Source organism: Fukomys damarensis, unplaced genomic scaffold (genome assembly GCF_012274545.1).
Source record: "Fukomys damarensis isolate Sample0158 unplaced genomic scaffold, DMR_v1.0_HiC HiC_scaffold_23, whole genome shotgun sequence".
Lineage (NCBI taxonomy): Eukaryota > Metazoa > Chordata > Mammalia > Rodentia > Bathyergidae > Fukomys > Fukomys damarensis.
Genome location: NW_022900935.1, coordinates 561801 through 573925, shown reverse-complemented (window position 1 = coordinate 573925; position 12125 = coordinate 561801). Strand labels below are relative to the sequence as shown.

Below are 12125 nucleotides of genomic sequence, written 5' to 3'. Positions count from 1 at the left end.
CAGGGGAGCAGGAATGGGGCTCGGAGGGAGGGGCGGCTCGCGCTGCTCAGGAGTGGAGTTCTCCCTTTGGGTCCATCCATAAACCGCTGGCAGGAAATGCCCAGCGGGGAGCTGAGCTGGTAGCCGACGCCTCTCACCTCCACCCCGCCAGCCGCCAGACCTGAGCTCTCCACTCCCGGAAGGAGCTCTGTGCTTCCCTGTCCTGGGCCTGGGCGCACGGCCTTCGCGTGGCCCCCAGCCCTGGCCTGTGCAGCCCAGGTGCGTGGCGCAGCCTTAACCGGTCCTAAGCTTCTTGTCTGGGCTAACTCTTGGCCGAGGAGAGATGAAATCAGGAGAAAAGACTGGAAGGCATCGGTGTGGCTTCCCTTTTCTTCCTAAGGGGGTAGAAGTAGTATTGAGTCTGCTGCCTCAGTTTACCCACTCCCTCTTCTGGGGAGAACTGTGGTAACCTCAGTGTTGCTAGACCCCTCCTAGCTCCTCTTTCTCTCCCAGCACAGACTTTTCATTTTTTTCACCTGGAGCCCTGGATTCCAGCCACCAGACCTTGTTACCTTAACAAGCTTCATTCCATGCAAATAGGACAGTTTAAAACAGCCAGTGTAACCTCGCAGACAGCTGCCATTCCAGCGCAGTCCACCTGGGGAGTGTGGTTAGGGCATTTTGCAGAGCCAAGAGGGTACTTATGCGTGGTACTGAGCCTCCTACTGAACAGCACACTTTGAAAGCCCGTGAGACAAGTCAGCAAGTGCATGGCTGTCTCGTTGGCTAAGGATTGTCAGTCCACCTTTGGAGAGGAGGAAACTGAGGCTCTGGGGCAGGGTTCAACAGTTTACCCAGGAAGCCCCGGAAATCAAGTGGAGCCAGGTGTAGGAGCCTCTGGTTCCAGTTAGTCTCACTGGGCCTTCAGTAGATGTCGAACCTCAGACTGTGTTTCTCTCTTGAGTGGAGCCATAAAAACACTCCTGCCCTGTGCACCTGTGACCACTGAAGAGCTTTTGCAAGAGAGCAGGACCGAGTTCGATGGTGGAGGATGCGGCCTCAAGCACAGTCCTTCCCGCTGCTCGCTCTGCTCAGTAACTGGCCTGTGTAGGAACTGAATCCATGACCTTCGCCACCTTAGTGTGAGTTCAGACCAACCAAGGCATTCGCACCTGCTTGGTGTCCTTGTAAAGCAAGGTTCAGTTCTTCAAAGCCTTTGGGTGACTTAGGGAGGAGCATCTAACCACAGTACTTTGTGGGTCTTCTACGGGAAGACTTTTGTCTTTTTGTGAGACTGTTTGACAGCTCCTCAAAAAGTTAAACTTGGAATCGCTATGTAACCCAGCAGATCCATTCCTAGGAATAGGTTCCAAAGAGTTGAAAATAGAAATCCAAACAAAAATTTCATCCATTTCAGGAATCCGTGGTTCTGGCAAGTTGTCCTAACTATGGACCCCAACAAGGAGAGAGACAAGAGGGAGCACTGCTTACTGGTCTACAACCCTGTCCTCCAACAGTCTGTAATGCATCTCCCAGGAAGCGATTGGTGAGTGCATATCAGCGCCCCAGACAGGCAAGTGGGCTTGCAAGAGGACACTAGGCAAGCATTGTCCCGGTGCTCACTGCAGCACTGTTCAAAATAGCTGGGTGGCAAAAGAACCCAAGTCCATCAAGAGATGAAAGGGTCAGCAGAAGTACTGTAGGCAGTGTGCACAGAGCAGAATATATTACTCAGTGATGCAAGAACTGAAGTACGGACACACGCTGCAGTCAGGACTGAACTCCAAAGCACACTGGGTGCAAGAAAGCAGGCAGTGAAGGTCACATGGTGTGTGACTCCATTCATACAAAATAACCAGACTAGGTGAATCCCTGGAAAGAACGCAGACGTGCACTTGCCAGGAGCTGGGGGAGGGAGAGTGGGAAGCTTAATAGGTTATTATTAATAGATTATTAACTGCTTGGTAGTTTATTTTAGGGGGATGGAAATGTTTTGGAGCTAGGCAGGGCCATGGCCACACAATACTGTCAATGTCCAGGCACTAGGTACCGTCAAATTGTCTGTACTTAGGTAGGTGACTTTGTGTTATGTGAATTTCAACTCAGTAAAGAAGCCCATGTGGATATTCAAAAGGGAGATGGGAGTATCCTTGGAAACAAAAGCAGCTCAATTTGGAAAGTGCACGTGTGTGTGTGTGTGTGTGTGTGTGTGCGCGCGCGCGCGTGCTCCCTCTCACCTCTGCCATGGTGGTCATCGGAAAGGACAGGGCTTATCTGCTCACACATCTCTCCTGCCTCACTGCGAAATGAGCAAGACAGGCAGGTCCTTGGGCCGTTTATGTCATTTCTCTACACTCCGTGTCCTCTGGCTCGTAGCAGGCACTCTGCATGACTGAGTGTGAGGGGCGTGTGCCGTAAACACACTGACCGAGTGTTACTCAGGCTCCTGTTCAGTGAGATTCTTCCCACACACTTGAATGTTCAAATCAAATCAAAGTAAACAAATGAAAAAATCTGACCAGGAAGCACAGGAAGATTCATTACTTGGGCCCCTCTTTATCTTTCTTTCTTTGAGGTTTGGTGAAACTTGCTTTAGGTACTGCTGGGGTGCCTCGTAGGATTGTAGAGAATTCTACTTTTGAGATTTGCTTTCCTGAATATGGAAGAGGGGACTTTTCCCAGCTGTGTCTCCTTACATTCACTCCACACAAAAGGACCAGACTTGGGAAGTCTGAGATCAGTTACACTCTGTGGATTGGCTTGATTTAAACCAAAAAGGTTACTGCTATGCCTTTCTTACCCCTGACCTCAGACATAGCTCCTCCCTCGGTGACCTCGAGTAACAAAACAGTCACAGGATCTGTGACCTCTCCCAGTCGCCTGTCTGAGGGGCTGATGTGCACTTGCCCGCCGTTTCTCAGGAGATGCAGATAAACTCTTGCAGGAGAGGCCTCCATAGGTGTCTGCCAGTCACCCCACCACCCACCTCCTTCTCTCTCTCTCTGCATAGCTGTGAGAATCCAACAGAACTGTGGGCTCTATGGCAGGGTTTCTCCCTCTGCATATCCCTAAGGCAGCCCCATCCCACCCCAGTAAGCTGATGTTAAGAACTGGTGTGGTGTGAATGTGTCCCCCAAGGTTCATGTGCTGGAAACAACCTCAGAGCCGTGTGTTGATAGTGGCTGGAGATGGGGGCCTTTGAGAAGTGAGGACCAGGTGAGGGTTCCTCGATGGTATTAGGGGCTTTATGAGAAGAGGAAGAGAGACCTGGGCTAGGGCATCTGCTCTGTCTTGCCAGATGATGCCTTCGGCCATGTCACGAGGAAGGAATATGGCCCTGAGCAGAGGCTGGCACTTTGATACTGGACTTCCTAGCCTTCAAAATTACGAGAAGTCCATTTCCGTTTTTTAAAACAAAGTTATAGCAACATAAAACAAGCGGAGTCAAGAATCAAGAAAGATGTGTCCACTTCACAGGCGCCTGCCACCACAGACTCACTCACTTCTGGTCATCGCTCCTGACCAGCCAGACTGATCCAAGGCATCAGCCCATGCGCAGTCACTGTCCTCTGCCAGGATTTGCTGAGCGCCTGGTCCTTCTTAGCAGCAGCCCACTGTGCAGTGTACACTTGGTGCCTATCAAAGCTTGCCTGGGCGTTTTGGAAAGTGTAAGACCAACCCCCCTTCCGGTGTAGAGAAAAGAAATTCCTAATAGGTATCAAGCAAGGAGCCTAACTCTTCAGACAACGCGGACACATGCGTCTCCTGTCAAGGGCCTTATAATTTACCATGCAAACTGGAACACCGAGAGTGAGAGGGGACGCCACGAATGACGAGGGAAAAGTGAGCCAAGCCAGACCTGTGGCAGGAGCCCCGTCTACACTGCTGCCTGATGTACAGCTGGATCACGCCATTTGGTCCTGGAAGGCAGTGTGTGCCGTCTACTTGTGGCGCCCTCCTTGTTTACCTAGAAAAGTGGCTGTGATCTCAGCAATGGACCACGCAGTCATGTCAGTGACAGAGCGAGGAGGCATTAAAGCCATGGCGTCTAGAAAATGCCCCATCTTAACAGATGTGCATCGTGCAACTCTTTATAAATGATAAGGTCAGTAGCGCGAGGCCGAGGCCTTGTGTAATCTGGCCTCTGACTTGTTCAAATCCTGTATACCCCGTATACACTACCCCTCTTTCCCAGCTCAGGGACTTTTTCTTTGCTTACCTCTTGCCTCTGCCCAGTGATTCTTCCCCTGGCTCTCTGCTTCTGCTTCCTTTCCATCCCTCCATTTTAACATTTAACACCAATTTATTGCCTGGCATCCGGTGGCCACTGACCACAGTTTTGGTTATTTATTTATTTGCTCATTTGGAATATTGAGTACGTGGAAGGATTTATGAGATAAGTCCCCAGGAGCTTGGCTCAGACGTGAAGGTCTTTAAACTCCTGTTACTGAGGTCTCCAGGGCGATCCTGCTTACTCTGCCTCGTGTAGGATTTCATGGAATGTCCAAGAATAGATGCCCCTTTCTTGAGCTAATCAGATTATTTCTGTTGCACGCGGCAGAATGCCCTGGCGGAAACAGAACCGGCCCCACCTGCACGGACCCGGGGCCTGAGGATGGCAGGGTCTGTGGCCCGTTCTTGTTTCTCTTCTCCTTTCTGGTGCTCTGTTGATTCTTTTTTAAAGAGTGTGGGATTCTCTGAGCAAACTCATCTCCCTTAGCCCCGACAACAGTCTTGCTTCTCTCGTTAAAATCCTCCTCATGCTCAGCCTTCTCCAGGAATTCTCGTCACATCTTGATTTTGCATAGCACACTCGCGGTTCTCCTCTCCTGTTCTGGCAGCAGCTCCGCCGAGTGGATTGGGCACAGGAATCTGCATTTGGCCGATGAAGCCAAGGAAGTTTAACCACAGGCTTCTCTGAGGACCACGGCCTGCCTCTTCCCTGCACTGAGCTGAGAGGACGAGCTGAGGACAGGACTCGGGTGCGCCCACGCGTGGCCCAGTTTCTCTCTGACTCAGTCTGGGACGTCGTTGCAGCCTGGCTCCGGACCTGGAGGCAGCCCCAGGTTGGGTGAGAACGCCATCCCACAGGCTTCCAGGAATCCACGGGGGATGTGTGGGAAGGCGAGGCCTCGGAACCAGCTCGTGGTGGCTTCCTTGGTCTGGGAGGCGGCGACCGAGAAACCCTGATGCTTTCTGGAGTCAGTGTGTGGCCGCCTCCGGGATCCAGGCAGTGGTCCGTGGATGTACAACGTTAGAGGCCTGTTTCTGAGCAGTTTTGTCCTGACAGGCACATCTCAGGCTGGTGCCAGCGTTTCCTAAGTGATACGGAATCCCCAGGAGACACTGTTGAAATGCAGAGGCCCAGGCCCTACTCCTGACCAACCAGAATCCCTGAATATCCACATGTGCAGTGGCGGTCTGAGAGAGCCTGGTGCAGGGCTGAGAGCACCAGGGCAGGTGCTCAGAATCTCCGAGCAGGTGCCATGCAGGTCGTTGCCAGGAGTCCTCGAGCCTTGGGCAAGCAGTGCCTCTCTCCCGGAAGCTGTCTGTCTCCGGGTCTCCCCTGCCCCTCCGCCAAGAATCCACGGGGAATCGCCCTCCCTCGCTGCAGACGGAGGCTGTGTTCATTCAGATCGTCACGGGTGAGTCCTGGCCAATCCAGGAGATGTAGCTCTTGTGCATTTACACAGTTTGCTTTGGCCGAGTCGGTTTTTAATGTGTGCTCTGGGGCAAAGGGCAATGCAGTTTGGTGGCAGGAGCAGCCAGCGATGGGGCTGTGGGTGAGGAAACTGTCAGAGGACAGAGGTGGGGAGATGGGGGCACAGGCAGAGAAAGCCTGTTAGCTGTGGGCCGCCTCCCATTGACCTCTCTCAAACCACAGCGATGAAGCAAAGGGGTGGGGAAAAGGGGGCACAGGGAGGAAACAGCGAGGGAGAGTAGCATGGCAGGCGGGGAATACCCTTGCAGCTATAAGATGGGAATGCAGGCGGACAGGTATCCTTATAACGCACACGCACACGCACACACACACACACACACACACGTGGGCAGAGCAGAGCTATTAGCATGGAGAGTGATGTGACTTTGAGCAATCTCCCACTGAAGCTGGAAAGTTGGCCAGGCGCTTTCCCACTCTGCTGGGTTTGTGCTCAACCAACTCAGTCCCTTCTGTGGGTTTTCATTTGCAAATAGTCCTTTAATAATACTTGTAATTCCAAAGCTGCTAGGGATGAAAGAGGTAAGTATTAAATCGCTGTACTAACCATGGACTTATAACAGGCATGTTTACTTGGAGGATCTCTTTCTTGATAGAGGTGTGTTTTACCCTCTGTATGTTCCTCGGTTTTCTGATGTTTCTTTGGTTTGGGAGGGGCCTGAGCTCCAGACTCTGTCTCTGCATCTGTGGGTGACTGTGGACAAGCACTAGCAGCTAAGCAAATTACAAACCCTGGGACAAGTGTTTTGCTGGCAGAGGACCATTGCTGCCGCCCTAAAGAGTAGAGTCAACCCACAGGACCTTCCTACCCACTTCTACTGTGGCTGGCTCCATGGGGTGGGCGCCATTTTGTTTCCCAGCACCCCAGAGTGGTCTCCAAGGGGTTCTCCCCACAAAGCCATAGGGGAGGAGCCAAGATTTCCAGCGAGTGTCACTCTCTCTAAAGCAGTACTAACTCCCCACCTTAGTGAAGGTCCCTCTGTACAGCTTATGGAAGGGATGATGACTAAGTAACCATCAGTCACGTCACCCCACCTCTGAGGAAGATGTCACTTCCACACATGGGCACTGAAGTTCGTTATACATGGGTTCAAGTCTACCCTGTCACCTCCTAGCTCTGTAACATTCATAAAGTTACTTAACTTCTCTGAGCCCAAAGTCTCTCCTTGGTAGAGTGGTTACCATGACAGCCTTCATTGCCTTGTTGAGGAATGGGATGAGACAACACCTGTGTGGCACTCTGCCTAGAAAGAACCCAGCCACACTGATGGCTGAAATGGCGGATTCCATCCGTGGGCGTCCCCTGTGGCCCACCACTGTGCTTGTCCAGGGATTCCTGCCAGTTGAGGCTGAATCTTCCCAACACCAGTCAGGGAGGAGAAATCTGAGGCTAGGAGGTTTGCTTACACTCACCCAGGTAGAAAGTAGACCAGATGCAAATCCAGATGTGCCCAATTCTAGGGTCCCACTGCCTTCCTTTCTTTATTCTCCCTTTAATACATGAATGCAGTGTGGTCCCTGCCCACACCGACATCTAGAAGACCTTCTGTGTCCCTTCTAAACCTAAGTCCTCATTCCCTGCTGCAGGCACTGGTCTGCTGTGGAGGTGGGGGCCGGGCTGGAGTTGTCCCTTTGTGGCCAGTGCCTCAGCTATTGCAGGCCCCGGGGACCCATTCGGTAAATTAGTTCTCTTGGCTCACAAAATGGAACCCCAGTGGCTCAAATACTTAACAGACCTACCCCAAATGGCTAATTTATTTTTTCTCACTGATAGTATTCCTCTGACCTCCATCCTAATAAAAGTTGTTTTCTATGCTTGTGGGAGAGGCAGGGTGAGGATATTTTTAAACATACATGCACCCAATTTGGGAAGGAGCGGACTTTCACAGGCATGGGGGTTTTAGGACACCTTTGCGGCCATATTTTGCTCTTTGTCACTCATTTATTTAGCTAGGGGAACTTTTGAGTAGAATTTTCTGCTCATTTCCAGTCTTGCCCCTCACCACTTGTCCAAACCCTTGTGGGTTTTTATTTCCAAGTTCTCCACTTCCTGTTCCTAGGACATTTTGTACACTGAGTAACGAACTCTTTAGCCTCCGTGGGAAAAATGTCTCCTCCCAAAGAGGCCACAAAGAGCAAGGCAAATTTCCTTCAAAGCCAAAGTGGAAACACTGAATTAGGCACCAGTCGTCCAGAGGAATTAGGGCCCACGTCCCTGGACCACACATTAGTAGGGGCTCCAGGATTGGGCCATGTGTACCCCGCCCCCTCCTCAGGAATGCACGGTAACAACAATACAAAGCTTGTGTAGATCTTCAGTCAATACCGAACATGTCCAGCACTGAGAACGTCCTGGGGAAAATATGTATTAGCCAGAAACAGACTGTTCAGTCCAGCACACCAGGAAGGGCTGAGGCTGCGGCCCCCGGCCTGACATCAGGGTAGCTGCCCAGGTACCCACATCGTGAGAAGTTTCTGGTACTTCCTGCAGTGACCCACTCAAGGGGGTGTCTTTAGCTAGGAAACGGTGAAGTTGCCAAATTCGTCCTCATCAATGGCCCCTTTATTTGTTTACATGTCTTAATGCTGAGCCGGGGAGATGTGCAGGCATTGATGTAGTCCACACTCAGGACCAGGAGGCGCCCTGTGGGTATGTGGCTGGGAGGGAGCAGCAATGCCGGTCACGTCGTGTCTGGCCAGTGTCAGCCTCCTCCAGCACCCTGGGGACAAGCTGGGGTGCGGACTCCTTCGTCCAGGGACAGTTAGCTCCCATACTTCTACTTTAGAGAGACAGACACATGGGAGATCTGGTTTTTAAAAGTGCAGATGGGGCTGTGAGAACAAGTTCCAAGGAGAAGCGCCCCCCCCCACCAAGTGCTCTGCATGTTCTATGACCACATCCAGACCTCCAGCCTTGCTGTGGCCCTGGCTCCATGCCCAGCCCCTCAGATCTCTGGGATGACCAGGGCAGGAATGATTCTGTCCAGCTCTGAGACAGCCATCCTGTGTGCAGGAGATGGAACCGTCTTGGAAAAGAGCTGTAATTTTCCTTTCCCCAGCAGGTCCTGCCAGCCAGAAGCCCCATGGGAGTTGTGCAGAGCCACTTGGGGCGGGGGCAGAGGCCTCTAGGTGGCTTTTGGGAAGAAAAGAAAGACAAATCCAAGCTCTCATCCTATCTCCTGCCATTCCTCAGGAGGCATCACACCAAAGTGTGGGCGTAAATGTCTCCCAGAGCATGCTCCGTCTAGGGCTGGGGCTAACCCGCAGGCTCCTTGGTAGCAATTAGAGAGAGAGCTTTCTTCTCCAGGGCGAATGTAGCCCTGCTCGTGGGCAGTACCCAGAGGGCAAAGCCTAGGCCCTCCCGCATCTCTGCTCCCCTTGGAAACAATCCGGTGCATCTCTCACTAGCTGGACTTCTACCTTCCTAGCTCACAGGGTAACAGGTGAACCAGGTTCTAATTTTCAGACCTTCTAATTTTAATTCAGTAACAGGGAACTTTCCCAAATCTATGGACAGCTTTACAGGAAGAGCCCTGCAAGCGGCTCCTTTACACTGTTCATAAATTTCAACAACAGTATAAACTTTCCTTTTCAGAGCTTTCCCGACTAAAAAGAGGCTAAACAAGCTGGCGTGAAAGCGGGTTTGCGAAGGGGAGCCTACGAGAATGAAACGCGGCAGTGATTCTGGTGGGTTCTGTGCTCCGACACCATGCTGAGTTCTTAACGACCACCTATAAGGAAGAGGCCGCTGGTAGCATAACCATTTCTCAGATCAGAAAACTGAGGCTGTTACCCACCCATGGTTCTACAACGAACAAGGGGCCGGATGTAGACTCAGGTCAAGAGAGCTCGGTGGTACTTTCTGAACTGTGGTCAGGACTTACCTCCTCACTGCCAAACTCCACCCAGGTACTGTTGAATGTGTGCTGAAGATGGGACCCACATACGCCTCTGCCCCGGGGAGGTTTTAGAACAAAGAACTTTTATTTCTGGGGAAGTAGATGGGAAACAGTGATCACAAATACACCGATGGGTCTTTTATTTTTTGGGGAGGTGGTTGTGGGTTGAACACAGGGTCTTTGCACCAACGTACACTCCTGCCTTATTTATTTATTAGTTGTTTGGTTTTAAGACAGGGTCTTGCTAAGTCACTCAGGCTGAGCTCGATCTTTCCATCCTCCTGCCTCAGCCTCCTACCGAGTCGGGATTATGGGCTGCATCACGATTCCTCGCTTGCACCAGGGTTTGTAGCCTCACCACCCGGAGGAACCTGCAACGTCCCGTTCAGGCCCGTGGTTCGCTCCTCTCTGTACACACACCTCTAGTCTCAGGGATGGCCAGGTGGGAAGGGGACATCAGCCAGTTTGTGGACTTCAGAATGCTGGCCTGGGAAGGGACCCGAGAGTCCGTGCTTCACCAAACACACTCGCTGTACCGACAATGGAGCCGAGACCTGGGGTAGGAAGCGACTTGCCCCCCCGTGACCCAGATGGAGGGTGATTTGTTTGTGTTTTCACAGGTGAGCATGCGACCATGGGGGATGGTCAGCAAACATTTATTGAATGCATTAAACTGTGGCATTTGATTTATCCGTCCAAGGGGGACATCAAGAAAACAAACGAGCGTTACCTCTGATGCCTCTGCTGTGAGTGCTTCCGAACTCGCCATGAGGTGAAAACCTCGGCCATGAAGCTTTTCTTCAATCTTGTGTTCCTTCTCCACGAAAATGATCACAAACTTGGCAACTGGCTCTTCCAAAATTAATAATCGGAGCTTAAAGACGTTTCTTTGGTCACTTCAACAACTCAAAGCAGAAAGAAACCAGACACTTCCCACAGCACCTCTTCCTCTCCCTTCCGAGCCTGCGCTGCAGAACAGCTGTGTCTTTTTAGAATTGATTCTGATCTCCCAGGAGGGATCGTGTTTCTCTGCACTGGGAGCCGATGCCCCAAGATGGCGCATGCGGCTTGGCCAAGGTGTCGGGGTCCTGCTGAAGCTGGGGTGATGGATTGGCAGGGGTGCCTTTCCTCAGGACGCAGTGCCAGGACACGTAGCTGCCTTCGCTGTGGTGGGCTGGACGTTCTGCTGCCTTAGGAATCATTTAGCGTTTCTCCTTGCCGCTCTGTGGCTGCCTGGATATTGCTCCTGGTGCCCTCGCCCCCTGCTACTAGTGTCACCCTCTGTCCTTTGTCTGTGACTTCGCGGCTCCTCTCTCGAGTTTGCTGAGTTTCCCGGTCCTGCTCTTGTTAACCTTGACTGTGGGACTTGCTTTGGCCACCAGGGTGTGAGTGGGCCTGGTGCAAACCAGGCCTTAGATGTATTCACAGTCCATGGCCTGGCCCCGTTCTCTGATCTTGTAAAAGACAGGGGCCGTAAAACCGAGCCAGCACCGCTGTCCGGAGCCAAACCACACCTTCGCCATGCAGACTCATGAGAGAGAAAACTGAGTGATGTTGTAGGTCACTGAGATTTGGAGGCTGCATGTAGCTCAGCAAAAACCAATTATCACGTTATGGAAATAGTGACCAGGATTGAAACAGGTCTCCCACTTCTCCCGGTGGCTCTCTGGTGGGCTCTGCATCTGAAAATATGTTTTAAAAAATTCAACTGGAAATATGTTTTTAAAAATTCAGGTTTCCAAAACCAAAATTTGAAATCCCTAAACAAAATAGTACAATGATTTGCATAGTGTTTACATTGCACTGGGTATAATCCAGGGACGGTGTAAACTACATAGGAGGACTGTGTGGATTATGTGCAAATATCACTCATACAGGGACTCAAGCTTCCCCAGGTTTCAGGGTCTGGACAGGATGCTCCTGGATGTGATGGCTGCATCTAGATCTCCCCGCTAGGCCTCCGCTTTTTCAGAGCTGGGTGATGGATTCCCGGTGCAGTGCAAGACTGCGGGCACTAGGATTAAGGGTGTGAATTCTCATCATAAGTAGTCCAACTAGGACGAAAGGGGCAGGGAGGCCTTTTTAAGGTCCCTTGTTACTCTGGCTGTCGTCCACCTCCAGGAGCTGTTGCTCCTCTTCCATGTGCCCCCCTGCCTTGGAGCCAGCTGATTATGGACTGAAACCTCTACAAATTGTGAGCTAAATAAACTTTTCCTCTTTGAACTTTGGGTATCGGGTATTTTGTCTCAGCAATGAGAAGAGTAAGTAAGACACTGGAACCCAACTCTTTTGAATAGCAGGCAAGAATAGATTAGTATGGTAGGGCTGCCATAGCCAAATTCCACAGGCTAGGAGACTTGGAAAGCAGGAATTCATCTCGGATTCCTGCTGGAGGATGGAAATCCAAGACCAAGGTGTTGGCAGGCGTGCCCGCCAAAGCTAGGAATGTCAGCCACTAAAAGCGCCCAGCTGTACCCCTCATCCTGCAGCAGGCCCTTGGACCAGACCCACCTGTGATTTGGATACAA

The 12125-nt window shown here is 51.6% G+C and overlaps 1 long non-coding RNA gene across 2 annotated transcripts; it reads left to right on the top strand.

The window, feature by feature from the left end:
- The first annotated feature begins 42 nt into the window (after window positions 1-42).
- LOC104852829 lies at window positions 43-11788 on the top strand. 2 transcript variants are annotated; one of them, XR_777601.2, is made up of 5 exons: window positions 43-1525; window positions 3278-5624; window positions 9294-9607; window positions 9888-10217; window positions 10298-11788. It is a non-coding gene; the product is annotated as an uncharacterized LOC104852829 (long non-coding RNA). The 2 variants fall into 2 exon arrangements; XR_777600.2 differs by having other exon boundaries at window positions 9888-11788.
- Window positions 11789-12125: the final 337 nt, after the last annotated feature.